The 20,643-nt window shown below is 29.0% G+C and overlaps 1 protein-coding gene across 2 annotated transcripts in view; it reads left to right on the top strand.

Moving 5' to 3' along the window:
- LOC142325390 (fibroblast growth factor receptor homolog 1-like) overlaps positions 1 to 20,643 on the top strand; it is a 194,376-nt gene that overhangs the window by 46,685 nt on the left and 127,048 nt on the right. For both annotated transcript variants that reach the window (XM_075367110.1, XM_075367111.1), the window contains exon 2: positions 13,340 to 13,420. The gene's annotated coding sequence lies outside the window, so the exon portion shown is untranslated. The remainder of the gene's footprint in view (positions 1 to 13,339; positions 13,421 to 20,643) is intronic.

Below are 20,643 nucleotides of genomic sequence, written 5' to 3'. Positions count from 1 at the left end.
ATATTGTGGTCGAAGCAAGGAGAAGCTCAATGGTCTATGGCAAAGCCCACATTGACGCCCAGAAAGATTATGTTTTGCGTTTGGTGGGATTGAAAGGTCATCGTGCTACTGCCGCCATGTAGAACGACAAACTTAGATCTATACTGTCAACGATTAGTGCTATTGCATCTAGCAATTCAAAAGAATCGACCTGAACTGATCAACAAAAAGGGTTTCGTATGCGCTGGCAACGTCAGACCACATACATTTTTAATGACCCGTCAGAGGTTGAGAGCTTGATTGAGAGGTTTTAATGCATCCACCGTATAGCCCGGACCTGGCACTATCAGACTATCTTTCGTTCTCTGCAGAACTCCGGGAATGGTATTAAATTAATTTCAAAAGAGGCCTGTGAAAACCACGTGTCACAACTTTTTGACCGGAGACCACAGTAGTTCTACAGCGATGGGATTATGGTGTTTCCGGAAAAATGGCAGAAAGTTATCGAAAAAATGGTGCATACGTGGTCACATAATGTTATTTTTCAATAACCATGAATGTGTTCTCAATTTTGGCCTCCCAAGGCTCAATACGTTTTAGACAGCCTAATATAATACTACTAAATTACAGGAATTTCTTTTTTACTTCTATAAGTGTAATTTAATTTAAATGTTGTTTATTATTCATGGAGACCCAGAAGTCTGAAGTCCGGAGAGAACTGTTATTTAGAGCAAACAAACTACAAAGTATTAATTAATATACGTAACAAAAAATAAAAATCACTATTACTATCCACACAATATGTTTAACTTTAAGGTAGTCCTTTTTCTGTTTGTACTTATCTTCTGTTAAATGTTAAAAATAATTTTAACGTTAAACTCATCCTTCCTCTCGCTTTACAGCAAACACCCATACAACAAACACCTTCCATAGAATGTTTATTTCATTTATTACTTTATTTTTTATTACCGTGTCATAAAAATTAAAAAAAAAACTGTTTTATTCTTATATGTAAACTTCATTATAATAAACGAACTAAGGGCCACGTGTTTTACAATAAATCACACCTTTGTAAAATTGCCCAATACATGTTATGTTCTGCTTGTAGAGAATATTAAAATACAGAGAATTTCTATAAAGAAAGGTTTTGGGGGTTTGGTCACATTTGCACGCCGGACTGTACCCTCTTCGTCCCACCCATTTCATAACCGTGTGTTCCATCTCGTACATATATTCGTTCATCTTTCTCTTTCTATTAGTATAAACTATGTTCTCTTGACCTTCTAATAGCTAGAGATATTACTGTTGAAAATTCACAGCTGTTCTCTCCATTCCGAGTTTATTACCAAAAATTCTGCTTTGTGTTTTACAACGGTTTTTATTATACTATTTTCCATATAATATGTGCTGTATTCTGTTTTACTTCTACCGATACATTTTTCTTTTAACACTTTTATTTATTTTAAAACCGATTTCATTGTTTCATTCTTTTAAAATAAAACAAATCTTATCGTCTTTAAATTTGTATTATGTCGTTAAAAAGAAATAAAAGAAAGGTGTGACGATTTCAGAGTTTTTATAACTTCATTCTTTTTTAAGTTTTAAATTAATAGTTACATCTTAGAAATCCAATCACTTACCGTTTTAAACAAATAAGTTCATATGCACTACTTTACTTTTTTATTTCTTTTTTTTACAAAACGAGTGAATTTACCAACTATATCGAAGGTTTATTGTTAGATCTTAGCAGTGAATTATTAATACAATAGTAGTGTTATGTTCAGTCATAATATGGTGTTTTTTTTTATTTTCACTTGTTTACAATCTGCTTATAATCATTTAATTATTTTTATTCTTATTCTTTAAAATACGCTTTTATATGAGATTTGTAAACTTTTGATTTTCTTTGTTTGAGTTATATATGTTGAAAGTTCATCAGCTTCAGAAAAGATGTATTACAACAATTAGATAGGAAAACGGGCTCTCGAACGCGTATTAGATAGACTGTCTTAAAGTAAATCACAAAAATACCTAGAAGTAATTAATTATACAGGTCGATATTATTAGCAAGGATGCAGTGGTTATCATACCATAAAACCACTAAATAACTAGTGAAAGAATGGGTTAGGAATGCAGAAAAGGGGGAGAGAATGGTAAAAACGTTGTGGATCTACCCTCAAAGGAACCATCAAATGACAAAAGTAAATGGAGACGAAGAAGTGTTTGAATTGAAGGCTCTCCAAGTGCCCACCCTGCTGCCCTCAATTCTTCGGTATATCCAAGTACGTTTACTCAGAATGAAAAAAAAAACAGCACATTACTGATCACCAATAATATGAGTACAATAAATTTATTTTCCTCTATGTTATAAAAAAAGTAAAGAGCATGTTCAAGCTTCCCTAAGGAAATTCTTGTCAAACTTAGAAAGAGTGGCGTTTCGAAGTATTCAATAGAAATACAAACAGTTCAGCACGATTCTCAGTGAAGGTGAAAAGTTGAACATTATCATAAGATATTTAGTTTCTATAATTGAAACGGACAACATATGAAATATATAAAAATCAATAAGCTCAAGAACTAACTTATAAAAAAAGTTGCACTAAAAATTAGAAAAAAAATACTTTCAATTGTTGTTTTGTAATTTCGACTTTTGGTTATCGGCATCAAATTAATAAAAAATTATCAATAAAGAACCCCTTAATTTGCCACTTATTTTAAAAATTTGATACTTAAAATTTGTAAAAGTGTTAATTTGTTACCATCTAATTTTTTTTATCGATTTTATTTACTTTTTAAATTTGTCTTACAAAATTTATTTTATTTTTAAATAGTATATCAATAGGCCACAAAATGACTCTTGGCCTTATGATAAGAAAAGATCAGTTTCTAAGAGAAAATAAGCAAGAATTCGAATTTTAATGAAAATAAAGTAATATATAAAGCGATGAAAAGAGGCTGCAACAGAATGTGAGCGAAGGCTTTCTGGGTTAAGGAAATATATTTTAATTTTTTATCCTATTTTCTGAAGAAAAAAAATGTTGTATTTTTACAACAAAAAAAAAAGAGTCGAATATCAGAATAACTTAAGGCTATACATCATTATTTTAAAATAAATTAATACTAAGCTGTGATGACAACAAAAAAAAGCGAATATATCTTCAAATCGTGTCTGTAGATAATTTATTTATGCTTCCGTGGCGCGAGTGGTAGCGTCCAGAGGTCCCGGGTTCGAACCGATCAAGGATGGCATTTTCATACGCTACAAAATTGTTATTTCATCTTATCCTCTGAAGCAATACCTAAAGATGGTCCCGAAATATAAAAAAAATAAAATAAAAGAATTAATTTATAAGTTTAAAAAATGTATCACAAGTTATTAAAAAAACTTACAACGGAATCTCAGTGATTCTTCGTCCATAAAAAAATAATCGAAATGTCATAAAAAGTCATCAAAACCTCGATCCATTTGAGGAGTAACGTTAGAATAATATACATTAAAAGATACATTCGAGTAGAAATGAAAACCTAGTTTTTTGTATAAAGTAGATTTTTTATTAAATTGTAGCATTCTTATTAAAAACTTTAATAAATTTTAAGGAGCACACACACACACACACATGGGAGGGAGAGAGAGATACAGACAGACACACACACCCTCGCACGCGCGGAAACTTAAATATATCTCTGTAGTTAATTGTTTTATTAGAATATAGAATAATATAGTTTTGTTTTTCTAAGAATATTGATCAATTAATTTTTATTTTAATCCATGATTCAGTAAAATTTTTATTTATTTTGGTTTGAAATGAATTAAACCGAACTTCCTGCTGAAATTCAAAACAGTAATAACTTGCGGAACAACAGCTATTAGACTATGAACTGCACACTTACACACGTGCGCGTGTGCAAACACAGTATACATACATAATACCTATTCGCATATTGAAGTAATGATGCAAATCAATTCAAATCTCTAATTTTAGTCCTGTTATAAATACTTTTATGTAATATACATGTGTATATGCCAGAGGAAATTGTTAGTAAGTATTTTTATGTTCGTATTTTTGTGTGTTGTGTGATGTATGTATGTATATATATATATATATATATATATATATATGTATGTGCGTAAGTATATGAGTACGCGCGCGCGCACTCATATACTTATACACGCGCGCGTGTGTGTCGAATAATAGGGTGGGTACTTTTTGAGCATTTGCGCATAAAGTTATATGGCGTGTGTGGGTGTGTATTAGATTGTTAGTATGCGTGCGTTCATAAGTGTACTCCTGAAATAGCTTGAATCTAAACTTCGTACAGCCAGTCACGTCAGATGTATATTGTCAGTTAAGAAAATGGCAGCGTAAAATAACATTGTGTATTTGATTAGATTCCCCTTAGATACACAACGTAGTGTTTTTGTTATTCTTTAAGAAGGGTTAAATACATATACTCACACTTACAAATCACCTAAGTGGAGAATTGTAGCACTTGATATCTGGTTTTTATTGGCCTTAATAATACAATTTGTAAGAACAATTCTTTCTTTGCATGATTTGGCGATTGATATTTCAGATTTTTTTTTTAAGAACGTTTTTATTTATTATTTTTTCTTATGCCTCGTTAAAGAATCTTAAGATAATAAACGATACGATAAAGGATAAATATTCATTTACTAAATAACCTTTCTTGTTGCTATAATTGAATATCCGGTCAAAATTTAAAGAATAAAATTTTATCATTTCTTTTATTTTCTATTTAACCAAATTATGCTATTTTTATTGAATATCTTATGATGTACCCTGGTTTAAGCTGATGTTACATGCTATAACACCTGATATATCATCCCGTCCTCCAATAAGAGCTGGCGGCTATTACTTATTAATAAGATTTTATAAGATTAAATCATTCTGAAACTAAATTTTATATTTTTTTTAGCGACTTCTCGAAGAAAATTTCGATATTACTTTCGATCTCACGGTGGGATTAAGGGGTGTAATTATATTTTTTGAGATATAAGGAGTACGAAAATTATCGCTCACTTAAAATGCAATTTCCTGATATGTATATATAGACCTACCTATAAAATTTGTGGCTTGAAAATCTTCAAAAGTATTAGATTAATTTTATTGAAATTTAAATGTACTGTAGTAGTGTATTTGTCGTTGTGCGTGTGAAAATTTGATGAAAATTGGTTGAATCGATCTTTAGTTACGCTCAATTTATGGTCAACAACAGACTATATAACCTCAATTTGAAGTTAAGAATAATTTGAGGTTTGAGGTCGACTTTGTATTGATCTCTCGTATTTTTCGTTCTCGTTTATACAATGAGTCACAATGTAGGTGGGTTTAAACTTGATGCTTGCGTGTAGAAACTACTAGTTATTTTAAATATTTCATAAAATTACGGTTATAAAAATTTAATTTTCTTATAAACAGAAAATGTATTTTAATACTAAATCAGAAAAAAAATTATTTTAGTTTACTCATTTAATTTATATTTTGTACTAGCATCCCCGTAGCGGCTTCGCCCACGCTATACGGTTACATATGATTAATTGTGTATCAACCAATATTTTGTCGTTTTGGACAAATATGAACCAAACCGGACCATAAATACAAATTTTCAAATTATCTCGACCCCAGGGCCACATAGCGGGTCCAAATTAATTCAGAAACCTTTGCGGACGTGCGCACAACTCACAAAATTTTATTATATTAATTATGCAACCGTATGTAAGTTTGTTATTTTATTTACTTTTATTTTTTACACTTTATTCACTGCTGCACTTTTTCACAGTTCTTTTTCTGACCACTTAAGAAAAAGTATCAGCACTTAGATACTTTTGCCTGCGAGATCTTCAGATTTTTTCTTTTTGTTTAGGTACTTTTTTACTTGCAAGATCTTTCGGAAGAATTTTAAAAATGTAAATTTTTTTAATATGTATCTTGTCCGCACGGGTAATCTATATATGTAAAAAAGGAAATTTGTTTGTTTGTTTTGTAAATATCTCGACACCGGTGCCACCTAGCGGGTATAGTTTTTGCAACAATTTTTCTTTTCACGTAAATAATATATATACTGAATATGAGCTAAATCGGTCCATAGATACATTTTTTAAATATATCTCAACTCCAGCGCCATCTACCGGGTCTATTTTTTGCAGAAGTATTTCTTTCCACTTAAGTAACACATACTCTAATTACCAGCCAAATCGGACCATAAAAATAAAATTTTTCGAAATATCTTGACCCCAGCGCCATCTAACGGGTCAAAATTAATTCAAAAACCTTTGCGGGCGTGCGTACAACTCGCCAAAGTTTCATCGCAATTGGATGAATGGTGTAGGAATTCATGCGGGACAAACAAACAAACATTCATTTTTATATAAGTAGATATTTCTTGCACAAAACAGGTATACAAAAAATATGATACAAAATAAAATAACGAAAAATCTGTCTTCTTGCGCAGAATTGCGTAAATTTTGTTTTTGTATATTTCAAGTTTAAAAGTTTAATAATAAATTTCAAAAGAAATTTCTTGAAGAAAGTAACGGATTTCATAAAAAAATTAATTTTAAATATTTGTCAGTTGTTTGAAATTTGTCATTCTAATGTTCGTAAACATTTATTTAAGTACTGTTTAAATTAACTTATTTACCTATTTAACAATTTAAAATTACCGTGTTTTATACATGTTAATTGTGACTAAGAAACTACTACTAGACTAGAAACTACTAAGAAACTACAATACTAGTTATTTTTAAAATAATTAGTAACACTAATTAACTAGATATTTCTCTTCACTATCTTCCATTTCTTCATAAAATTATTTTCCTTTTTTTTGTAGAAATGAAATCTAATTTTCTGTGACCGGAAATCGGGTTACCTCTTTTCCTTCGTTGTAGAAACTGTAGTAGGGTTTTATTGAGCGATTTTTATCAATCCTGTTTTAATTATTCTTTTCATTTTATTTCTGAAGGAAAAAATGATATAGAAACCGATTTTTCTGTTTCAGTTATTTCCAATTCCATTCACAAGTATTAGTTTGTCCCACTCCTTCCTATTGATTTATTTTTTCCAGACACTCTGTTAGCCAGACGTTTTGTTGGGTTTTAAATTTTCTCTCTTGCAATAACGATTTTTCACCTTTTTTTAATCTTTGAAATTCTTCCAAATATTTATTAGTAGATAATAACAAATAATACTTAACACTTATGTATTACTAAATCTAAAAAAAAAATATTTTAATTAAAACTCAAACAACACTTAAATGAAGTAGAGTACAAAAAAAATAACAGAACAAATAACAATTTTCTGTTTCAGGAAAGACGATCTTGTTAACATAAATTTTAGGCCTATTTTAAGTTTATCTTCATCGATATGAAATAATTTTATTGTACAGATTTATTTTGTTCTACACCGAATCAATTAAAGTTTAATTCGGATAATAATGCAGTTTCAAATAATACGGATTCTACTTTATCTACTGTATTCTAATTAATCAAATAACTCCTCTTGGTTTTTAAAAATAAAATTTAGCCTTTGAAACGCAACATTTCCAAATTTAAGAACAACTGTTCTAAATATAGAAGTTATGTGGAACAGCAGTATTCACAGAGTTTGTTTTTTTTAAGTCGACCACTAGTACTAAGTTGTTTATTTGTTTTCATAATTTTTATTTCTTTCTTCTACGAAGTAAACGAAGTATTGTGATCGTGAAAAATTTCGGTTTTCAGATTTCAACGGAAATATCCATTTCGACCATCCCTGAATCCATTTTGACCAGTGACGTCTGTATGTACGTATGTATAAGCATAACTCAAAAACGATTAGCCGCAGGATGTTGAAATTTTGGATTAGGACTGTTGTAACATCTCCTTTTGATTGCAATTGACTGGACCAAAAATGACCAAAAAATTTCGGATTTTTTCTTAACTGCAGTAATAAGCCCTCGTTTAGAGGTTTTCAAAGATATATCATACTTATTTTCATTGGTTCCAGAGTTATAGCCAAATAAAATATTAATTAATGAATTATTTGATGTTACAAGTGGATCTTCACATATGTTCACATATGAAGTTATTAGTGAAATAAAATTTTATGTACTTTTAAAAATATGTATTTGTAATTTAATAGACTACAAGGTGATGTGGCGTCCACATCAACATTTTTTTTAAAATAAGGTTTATTTTAATCTTAAATAATTCTGTAAACCTTCATTCACTTCTTTTAACTATTATTTTTAATTACAAATTTCAAAAAACTGTAAAGATTTTGATCTTTTAAAGTTTTTTTTTGTAATTCTAGATTCGTCTTTTATCTGAAATTTTATGTAATGTAAAATTATATATTGTTTAAATTATTGTTCGCGCCTTAAAAATTCATTAAAATTTATTTATAATAAAGGTTTTAGTTAATAACGATGAACATAGAATTATAGATAGTTTTTTTAAGCAACGACGAATTTAGATATCCGTTATTTAACGGGTATCGAAATTCATCGTTGCTATTATTTAGTGGTCCTAACTCAAAAGTTTATTGCACTTTAGATATCCACAGAAAGAATCCTTATTAAATATTATCCTTGTTATAACCGGTATCGTATGCAATGAGGCTTCAACCACAATGCATTTTTTCTTGCGGATGTGTGAAAAAAAAATTCTTTTGGCTTCAATGAGATTAAATGACAAAAAAAAATTGGTGCATAATAAAGAAATTTATTAATGGTATTTAGGGGTCTTATTTTAATCACAACATACAAAAAAAAATAAAATAAAAAACAAAAAACGGAGAAAGTTTAAAAAAACATTTAATGTTTTATTAAAAAGGTTACTCTGAATTTTTCATATGTTTTGCTGAATAATCTTATTAAAAAGTCTCTAAATAATCTTTAGAATAGTATGGATAGACAGATTAGTTTTATTTTAAAACCAATAATACTCAAGCAGATAATATGTTCAGTACCAACATGCCTAAGGATTTATAACTACCTCCATTGAAGGAACATTTAAGCTTCTATTCGACGTAACATAAAGATAATTTTTCGCACAAAAAAGCAGGAACATCGCCTGGTTACAACTTTTTTTTTAATCAGGCTTCATACATCGTTTTGAAGTGAAGTAGATGTAAAAAGCACGAGGAATTTACTCGATTAAAATTTTTTTACTGGTTTTGTATTATTTTACTTTTAAACAATTATATAATAAGAACTACATCTAGTAAAACAATAATCTCCAATAAATATTAATAATATTCGGGCAAAATCTTAGTACATCAATATTTGTTCAATCATAATAAGAGATTAAACATAATAAAAAGTTAATAACTAAAGTTAAAAAATAAATATTATGAAAAACTTTAATAATTCATATTATTGCAATATATAGAAAAGTATATCTTCATTCTGATATTGATGTTAGTTTAATAAAGAACGTTCCATTGGGGCTCCTCTAACTATTCTATTGGCATTGATCCACTTCTATTTAGAATGTTATTAATTTGATTTAATAGTTCGTGACTTTAAATAAACACCATAATTAATATCTAAAAAAAATTTAAATGTCAAGATAATTGTTTAGTCAGCTATGCTACGGTTATTGTAGTAAAAATATCTAATAAGGTTTTTTTATCAGTGGTATGCAGTTGAAAGTGTGTGTATGTGATTTCATAAAAATGCATATATATAAAAACGTAATCTTTAACAGCTTTGTTTAAACTGCAAGCTGAAGTTCTACGGGATAATTTTTAACGTTCTTTGTTTCGTCCTTTTTCTCTAGTTTTATTCTGTTATCAGGTATAATAGGTATTATTATGATAATATTGTTTATATAAGCATTAAAAAATATTAAATATTACGATATTATTGATACATAACAAATATTTAGTATAAATTAACATTTTTATCAATTATAATTTCTTTAAACCGGAAAAAAAAAATATATAAAAAATTTAAAATGAAGAAACCTTAATCTTAAATCCCGAAGTTCCATTAATTATTTCCTAACATATTTTTTTTTTCTTCGTAGCTTTGATATATCTTAACTTCATTTTATCTAAATCATATATATGTTTTTAGGTTAGGTTAGATTTTACGATGTTTTGGTGTGAACATTAATAAATAATATTATTTCTATTAATCTTAAATCCAACATGCAACAGATTCTTTAGCATTTATTCTGTTAAAAAACAAACAACTTTTTAAATTAAAAAGAACCATATGAACTGTTTATTTTATTATTTATTAAATGATTTTCAAATGTATTCTTAAGTTAAAAATTAGCATATTATTAGTTGGATAAATTATTTTATAGACGAATCTTTATATAACAGTAAATAGACATTTAAAATGTATAATAACAATAATAAATATCTTTCAAGGATCTAATGCTTATTGAATTCCATATATTTATGCCACTTTATCCTGATATGGCTCAAGGTACACAATTTATGTGCTCCTCGTGCCAAACATACGTGTTCTGACTTTTAAACAATTTATAGGAAAACTTTTTTAATCTCACATTTTTTGAATTTTTTATTATTGTTTTACACTTCCATTTTAAATTTCTAATAACTTTGATCAGTTACCATTTTTCAATTATCATTTGTAATTTTTATATTTTTTTGTAGATCTTTGTTATCGTTTATTATTACTGTACAACTGTCTTCCGTTAGCGAATATAAAAATTTATACAACTGTGGAAATTTACTCAAAAAAGAAAATTTGCTAATATCAAACCCGTATTTAGATGTTAGAAAGAAACTGTCTTTAAAGATATTAGTTACGAAATGTAACACTTTACTATAGCAAAACACGGGCAGTATGAAAATAAAACAAACTTTAGGATTTTTAAATGCGGTGTTATAGAATATTGACATTTTGGCGGGTTGATATGGTAAAAAGTGTAACGGTTTTAAAAATAATTGAACAAGAGAGAATTTTGCGGCAGAAACTTGTAAAATAGGTATCATACAAAGTGATTCACGAAGAATATAACAAATTTTTAAGATATCTGCCTGTTAAAACATCTTTTTTTTAACAAGCAGATATCTTAAAAATTTAGAACTTTCTTCTTAGAAAGTTCTATAAATATTAGTTCGGAAACGCTTCGTTAGCGAGTTTAGCTGGAAAAGATTTTGCCGTGATTTCTGCGCCTTCGATATAATCAAGCCAGACTGTAATTCTTGGAATTCTCTTCTTGAAAGTAAAATATAGCAATGACTTCGAAAAAATAAAATACAGACTACATTTTATTCTGACTATATTTTATCCACCGTATTCTGTAAGTACAGAGTGTTGCGGAGGGCATTTTCAGTAGTTTATTAACTGTTTGTAAGTTGGTTTTATTGTTCGTGTTATTTGTTATATTTCGAAAATATTTGATTTTTTTTGTTTTGTAATCTGGATATTTTTGTTTCGTTTAGTATCTAGATAAAATTTTCTAAATTTTGATGTTTAGTTTTTAATAAACTTCAAAATTCTTACGTTTCTATTTAGGTTTTGTGAATTTTATTCATACCATTTTACTCAGAATCAGATTTTCTACAAATTATGTTCAAAACTTTTACGTAATTACCAACGTATTTAACAAGATTATTTTACGCCAAACATAAAATAGTGTTTTTCGATCTCAATCTTTTTTTATACCTCAGATTTCTCAAAAACTACTAAAAATACAGTTCTGAGACCTACATTCTCTATTTTCAGGTGAAATTTCATATAAAACCATTCTGTATTTACTCTTTAATCTGGGTCCCAAGAATTTATAGTCTCTTTCTCTTTTTTCTGTTTAGCCTCCGGAACCACCGTAAGGTATTTCTTCAAAGAATATGTATAGATGTAAATGAAGTGCAGTCTTGTACAGTCTCAGGTCGACTATTCCTTAGATGTGCGGTTAATTGAAACCCAACCACCAAAGAACACCGGTATCCACTGTCTAGTAGTCAAATCCGTATAAAAGTAACTGCCTTTACTAGGATTTAAATCTTAGAACTCAAATAATTAAAGTCTATCTTAATTTTACCGAAGACGCAGTAATCAGGGCGAAATCTTTTTTAGTGTCTTTAGTAACAATCACTAACGAATCATTTGTGAACCATTGTTTATATGAACTTTCTGCTTTAGTTTTCATCAGTAGATGCCCTGAAAGTTTTTTACATTGTTTGTGAATCACTCTGTATATTATTATAAATAAAATATATGTTTAAACTAAGGGATTTGAAAAGAATAAAATGGTTGTAGGGAAGGGCATCAAAACAGTCAGATAACTAAAAAAACAAACAATAGGTTACATATTACTCTGAACCTGATCGTAGCAAATTACCTTAAAAATTTAAAAATGGGTTATTTTTTCTGTTGATTTTTATTTTTATAATTGCTATAATTATACTTTTCTTCAATTTTCTATTTTTTCATTGTTTTTGAAAGTTATACGGTTTAAAGTAACTTTTCATTTTTTTTCTTAAAACCTACCAAATTTTATTTTTATTTATCTGTTTATTTTTTTGACAATATAACATTCAATTTATTTAATCAGTTATAATTCATAATGTATTGATTTATTTAATTACTGACTTAGGTACAAACTGTAATATATTATTTTAAAAGAAATTGAAGGTCAATCTTTTCGAAAGAGATCATTATTTACATTTAATTTAACTATTATTTTGTATACCTTAAAATCAAAAATAAATTCTAACTGAAAAAAATATGTAAATACAGAATATGGATGATTAAATTTATGCCTCTCAAAACGTAAAATCATACAAAAACAATATACTGTTGCTACAGTCTTCTAACTTTAAAAACGAGTAAAATTTTGTGTGCCACTAGTGTTTAAATGAGAGTAGCGTAAGGGCAGTCTCTAGGGGTCTTAAGGTCTTATAGCCAGGCAGGACAGGAAGAAAGAGAGAAACACGCCTTCTGGCAACCATTAAAACAGTCACATAACACATAGCACACATGTACACACACGCACACAATACTAGAAGAAACCCACGTCTGTTCTAAGAAATTTAAAGAAAACATAAGCAATGATTTCTAAAGACATACAGCAGGACATATGGCACACGCATAAACCATGTGGCGTGCTTTTAAATAAAATGAAAATACACGTTACACTATATACTATGTAAGATGTACTACGAGTTTGATCTGTAGTTTCAATAATAATAAATGCCGTTCATATTAGGCAAAATGTGTAGCAATGATTTATTCAATGCATACACGTGTCGCGTAGGCTTATTACATGATTGCTTGATTTTTTGCCTAGTACAAGGTATATTGTGTTTTGTGTGTGTATATGTCAATACTTTTATGTTTTTATGTAATTTTTTTTAAAAAGATGATTTTTTTTCAGCCCCAGTCCTTACAATTTTCCAAATCAGGATCACTCATGGTTTTCGAGTCTCAACATAGATTATTCAACCATTATTGAACGGTAAGCCTAAAGTAATTTTAACATTATTTAATCAGTTGGAAGATGTAAAAATTATTATGATTTATAATAACTAAACGTTGCATTATTTCAATTAAAAATGTTTGACGACGAACTTTTTGTTATGACATATTCGTAAACTAATTTATAAAGTATGGAGCATTTTAAAAACTAAACAATGCATTTATGAATATTATAAATTTAAATTCTCTATTTTTTTTTTTTTTTTTTTTTAATATTGTGATCACTGTAAGATAAGATTCTACAAATTATTAATTTTTTTTACCTTTTTTTCTTAATGTGTACGTTGCAATCTAGTGGATAAAAAGCAACCCCCCCCCCCCCAGGAAAATTGTGATGAGGGTGATATATGTGGCATGTTAGTGACAAAATAAATCACTAAATATCTAATTCACGAAAAAAAGTTAAATATTTGACATGAGAAATATAATTTTTATTTCTTATCAATGTAAAAATGGAAATAAATACCCATTTTTCATATCATTGTCAACCAGCCAACCTGCTTGTAGCTTTTGACCGTCCATATACTTGTAATGCTACAATACAAAATCAAATATTAGCATACGGAAAATTTTATGAGTGCACCTCTGGTGTTTATGAAAATCATTCCGTTAGATTATTCTTTTCATTACAAAAAACGAAAATTTCCCTCTAATTTTTTCTTTTAATCACCGAACTACTTATAGCGTGATCCACTCTTAAACATCTTTAATTAAAAACTTAAGTATATTTTTATTTTTAGATTTTGTATTAATGATTATTAATGTCATATCCATATTTTTGTATAAATTATGTATTCATACATCACGTAAAATTATTGTTTAATTATCCAACTATTATATGGCTATTAATGTATCCTACTGTACGAAAAACAGGATAATAATTAGGCATAAATTTTACTGCCAACCGCCGTAGACAAAAGTATCGAAAATCCATTTATTTTTATAATTTCTAATCCATATCTCAACTGCATTATAGTCGTATGTAATAAATTACATATATATTAAAAAGCTTGTATTTTACATTGTTAAGTAAAAATACATTTAATAAATATTAAAAGTGGACACGTGGGCTTCCAGTATTATTATACGTAATCAGATTTAATCAGACATCTTATACTTAAAAGCTGACTGAACCCCTTGACTGGGCGCCACATAATTCCGACGACACTACACTATGCATTACAGAACATCGATTGCTTTTTACATGCTGCTAGTGTCTGTTTCCCCTGTTCCTCTGCTTTCTTCTTCTATCCAAGATTTTTTCGCTATAAATTACTCATCACTATTCATAACCTTGCATCCTATAAGCACAGTCATACAAAATGGAATGTTTTCTCACTTATAATCAAATATATATATAAATATGTGTGTGTGTGTGTGTGTGTGTGTGTGTGTGAGAGAGAGAGAGAGTGAGAGAGAGAGAATTAGTTATATAAATGTTTCATGGTTGCATTGAAAATTAGCTGCATCGATGAAATATTTATAACACATTAAATTCGTATTTTTCAACACTAATAGTAGTAGTAAGTTTATTTATGAGTTTAATACAATACCGGAATGTAGTTCTATAAATAAATTTTTAAAAATCAAAATAAACTAAGAGAGAAAAAAGTAATAAAATAAAAGAAAAAAATTTAATTTATAAAATAAAGCTATTTTAATTAAAATTAGAAACATATCAAGCCGATCTTCATGGCTGAATACTCATTATTTATAAGCCGCACGAAAACCGTCTCGGCATTTCGTGCGGCTGGAGGTCCCCAGTTCGAATCCCGGTCAGGCATGGCATCTTTTCATACGCTACCAATTTCCACCCGATTAATGACTATAGCTGTTGATACCAGCTCTTTAATAACAAAAATTGGGTCATAATTTAATTACACTCAGTTGACTTTCTTTAACAGTTCATTAATGTGTGTTAAGTTAGTTCTGCTACAAAGCACAAAAAAACCACATTAAAGTTTTATAAATTTTTTATCAATATGTTTATTTTATTTCCTTTTAGAAATAAATTTTCATAAAACCATTTTAATTTGTATGTCCTCTTTTAATGTATTGCCGCGTGTTCGCGGCTCGATCAGGATATTGAGAGATTGATAATTGAAAATGTTTATATAATTACAATTTATTAGTTTAAGAACATAAACAAAATACAAATCAACAACAACAGTAATAATAATAATAATAATAATAATAATAATAATAATAAGCGACAATAATAAACAACTCACAATAATAATTAGATTAATGACAATAATGGCAACAACAAACAATAATAATAGTAAACGTCAATAATAATAATAATAATAAACAGTGTTTACATACAAAACAGAATTTAAAGTAATACTCAGGATTTATTCACTGGTAGTTAAATATAATTCAGTCCTATTGACAAAAAACATTAGCATGACCGCTAGTTTTAACACTTATAACCACTAGTCTTGTATTTACAACAATAGTACAATAGGTAAGGCAAGTATAATGTTCTTTCATGCAAATTCCTTTGTTGTTCACAAATAAATCTACCCTAACAATTTATGATTGAAATTTAGTACATTATCTCTTCCACTTCCACTTATACCTAATAGTAACTCACCGAACCATTTCTTGTTTTCATGTACTGAAATTACTTGTAACGTCGTCCTAATCCCATCATGCTTAATTCACTATAAATTCACTCCTTCACTGACCTACTCGCATAATAACTCTTCTATCGTAGCATTCTCGCAGACTCGCATCATGCAGACTGACCTCATAACGTCTCGCTTAAACTGATTGTCAACTGGTCTTCCTCGGAGTATTTATACTCCTACCTTACTTTACATGCACGACCCCAGTTGAGCGTGAGAACAATCAACCGAGCCCTTTCATTCCCATGCATTTCTATCCTGCTCCGGTAACTCTTCTTACGGAACAACATCTGTTTAGGTGTGTCTGTAGGCAATATTACAAAAGATTATTGTTAAACGGATCTGTTAGCTTTATTAAAAGGGTTCCTTTTAGCCCCTTTCTGAATTCCTCCCATTATTATATTTTTTACTACTTTCTTCTTAATTGGTAGGAATCCGTTACTCAGTCCGTTTTACCAGTCTTGTTACAATATATATTTTCAACAATTTTTTTTTTTAAATTCTGTTAGCAAAATATTTTTCCAATAGAACTGAATTTATACGAAATTTCAGTTAAAACATCTTATTTTTCTATAGATTTCCATTTTTTAAGAAATTCATAAACATAAAAACAAATTAAACAGAAAAAAAAGTTTGGCTATATAAAAAATACAAAGATAGCATTTAACTTTGAATTTTAAAAATTTGAGTTCTCTTTGTAATATGTTACTTCAGTATATTATTAGAATAAGCTGAAACAGAAATAGAAAAGCCTTAAAAAATACAGCTATTTCTTCATAATTTCTTAAACTCATTGCAATTAACAAAAAAAAAAAAAATTTATCTATTATTTACATAGTAACAACATGCTTACCCCCTATTAAAGTGTAAGGGTGTAAGCAGAAAATCATTTATCATCTAGCATTACTAGATGATAAATTAATTTTTGTAGCGTGTGAAAAATGCCGTGCCTAAACGGGATTCGAACACGGAAATCTTTACATATTCGTATCAGTCTATGAGAGCTACGCGTATCATGATACAAACAAATATCTGAATACTCATCAACTGCTAAACCATCAAAAATATTTTGTATGAATGTTTATATCCTAACCAGTGTTACTTAGTTTTATCTAATTTCGACTGATCTACACATTATGAATTTTAATTTTAGATCATTCTAAGAAAAATCGAGAAATAGTATAATGGTAATTTTTACTCTATTAATAATTAGATGATTATTAAATTTAATAATATCTGGCTACACCATAAATCGTTTGGTATTTTTATAAATTGACTACAGTCGTGATTACATTTTTCCACTTCTTTTCCATTTTCTTCTTTTTTTTACGTTCGAGCATACTTGATAAAGATTTAGTTGGTATTTGTTACAACAAGATGCTCTGACTTATAACAAATGTTTCTATCATTTTATTAATATTGCAAAGGTGTTACAAAAATAAGGATTTATTTTTTAATCTGGAATATGCTAGTATGGTTAACCTGTTAATTTGTGATATTACTCTATCATGTTATATTTGAATAAGTAAGTAAGTTAACTTAACGTTTATTTGAAAAGTGGCTAGGAGTTATTCAAAAAGTTAAGGGATGTTTACATAATTTTTCTGGATATTCTATTCATTTTTCATAGAAATTATATTAAATTGTAATTACTTATGATAAAAATACCAAATTGTAATAAAATGGAGTGAAATTCACCCCCCGATTAGTAAATTGTATTTCATCAGTGATCCCTCCTCTCATGTCTAAGAGCTGGTAACCTGATTCATATCCCGCTGAGAATTTCTCGCCATAGCTCACGGTCCTCTGCCGTTCGAATCAATATGCCTAACGTTTCTCCAGTCGACTCTTCAATTTGGTCCAGCCATATTATTGGCGGTCTTCCGTGTGACCTGCTGCCCTCGATTTTCCCTACTTCTCAAAATTTTCGCCGGGAATACGGATTACAAGGCCAAAAATATTGAGGATGCGCTGGAAGTATATTATGGAAAACCATAACTGTATACCCAGCTCGATTGTAATTGAGTTGTTTTGCGGTCTTTCAGCTTACTGGTTTAGGTGTCAACGCTGTACATGGTTATTGGGAAGACTAGTATCTGAAGCAGTCACAGCATTGTATTCCTTGTGATTGCCCTATCCTTTCAAATAGCAGTCAACTTCACAAGCGCTTCCTTCGCCAAGACAATTCTTCGTATTTCAGTTGACGAGCCTCCATCTTCATCTGTTGTGGATTCTAAAATGTACGAAACAGTCCACTTTTTCGAAATCACACAGCGCATCACTAACTGGAAGATCGTTGGCTCTATCTACAATCGTAACTTTGTTTTTCCGATGTTTAATTTCAGCCATATTGCCTCACTTTCTTGCTGAACACGGTCGAGGATCTCTTTCATTTCAACTTCAGAGCCTGCGAACAGAGTCGTATCATCAGCAAACCTTAAGTTAGTTATACGCTGGTCTTCTACTCGAATACCGCCATGCCAGTCTTTCAAACTCTTCCGAACGATATATTCCTGTAAATATTGAATAAGTTCGAAGAAAGAATACATCCTTGCTGTACTTCTCTCGACGGTGAAACGGATCTGTTGTGTTATTTTCCAGTAGTTCAAAAGGTACAGTTGGAAACTTTTCAGACTTCACTTCATCTTAATAAAGAAAATTATGTTAAGTCATTAAGCAAAAGTTGATTTGATCATCATTATCAGTTGCTATAGAAGTTCTAAGCAGCAACGGAGATGTGTTCTATTTTTGGAGTTATAGGGTAGGAACACCAATTTTTACCTCTTGAAATATAACTACTGCGTAATGGTATAAATCATATAATATGGATGTCCACACAAAGATTTATCAGAAACACAAAATACAATAACTGTTTAGAAAACAATTATTTTATGCAAACAAATTAAGACAATATTGTTTTTCAAAATAAAGTTAAGTGTAAGAAAGTGCATTCCTTTAATATCTTAGTTTCTAAAACACTTGGAAATTGTCAAGCATAATTTTTTGGAAGATAAACAATAGGAAATAAGGATAAAAATAATAATAGAAAATTATACCTAGAAATCTGAAATAAGGATGAAATTTTATTATACAATCACCCTGAACGAACTAGTTTCTTTATTGCTAATCTTAATCAATGCGTTTCTCAAGCTCTCCGCAGATACCCATTACCGTTCAATACCACTATGAAAATAGGTCTTAAAATTAATAATTTTAATAAACTGTTTGTTATTATTGAAGTATATTCAGATGTACGACTTTTTAAAGTTATTTTTTTAAGTTAAAAATTAAATAAGTAAGAAAATCGATCCGTTAAATTCGTTTTTCTGAATGGTTTTAAACACTCCGATAATAAATTTAGACATTGAAGAACATAATGGAATTACGAATAAAGCAACTATGTTTTAAAAACATTTTTGTATGAAGAAGAAAGACAGTTGAAGACTGGACTAAATATTCTTGAAGGGAAAAGAAAACTTTTGACAGTTGATGTGAAGTCACACGTGTTCTGCACATGTGTGTGTTGTGTGGCGTTGTATTCGTGTACCATAACCAGCAGGTAGCTTGGCTGTCAGCCCTCTCCTGTACGTACCGTATATATATATATATATATATATATATATACACACACAACCAAACTGAAACTACTACTGGCTGCCCTTGCTCTTTGGTTTATACTGAGGAGGGACTGGGGAGTGTAGTCAGTCAGAACAGAAACGGTGCAGTCGTAAAGATGTCTATATTCCTTCTCTCTGTAACTTGCTCGTAAACGTTCACCACATACTCACACGCGCTGGCGCGCTCAAACAAATAAATTTTCACTTCACCCTTTCGGTCCATTTTTTTTTTTTTAGGGAGGTATATTGCTTTCAAATAATAAATGTAGCATGTACCCATAACTAGAAGAAAAATACAGTTGGTCTAAAATATATATAATGGATATTTTAGGTTTTAAAATCAATTTTGTACAACAAAATGTTACGTGTTTTATAAATCTAAATATGTAGGTTCTAATCGATTAAAAACATGTCTCATATTATAATATAAAATTCCATTTCTATACTCTCTGTGTTTGTTTTCTTTATACAGACAACTACTGTTATCTTTAAATGAAAAACTCACATGAAAAGTTTATGCAACATTTTTTCTTCATTTTTTAGATGTTTTATCCCCTGACGAATTATCTCTTCATGAGATTAAAAAGATTACATCACATTCTGTTGTTTCATTTATTTATATATACATATATGCAAATCATATTAATTTTCAGTTTAAATATTTTTACTCGTGTTGTTTCAGTTATCTTATAGTATTTTTTAATTAATTTCTATAACTTTATAAAGAATTAACGTGAGTTAATGATTTTCTTCCTTCGCAAATAAATCACTAAACTCAATTCAACAGTAATCATACCAAAAATTTTATGAATGAATGAAAACATTTTTCACAATCTTTATAAATTACATTTGCACTATTTAACTTTTTTATTAATCTTAATCTTCTGGTTATCTTTAACATTACTGTGATATTACAGCGAGTTGAATTATTAAAACCCTGTTCTAAAATTATTAGG

This window comes from Lycorma delicatula, chromosome 5 (assembly GCF_047948215.1).
Source record: "Lycorma delicatula isolate Av1 chromosome 5, ASM4794821v1, whole genome shotgun sequence".
In the NCBI taxonomy this organism is placed as follows: domain Eukaryota; kingdom Metazoa; phylum Arthropoda; class Insecta; order Hemiptera; family Fulgoridae; genus Lycorma; species Lycorma delicatula.
The sequence above is the reverse complement of the archived record's forward strand: the minus strand, read 5'-3'. Positions and strand labels throughout refer to the sequence as shown.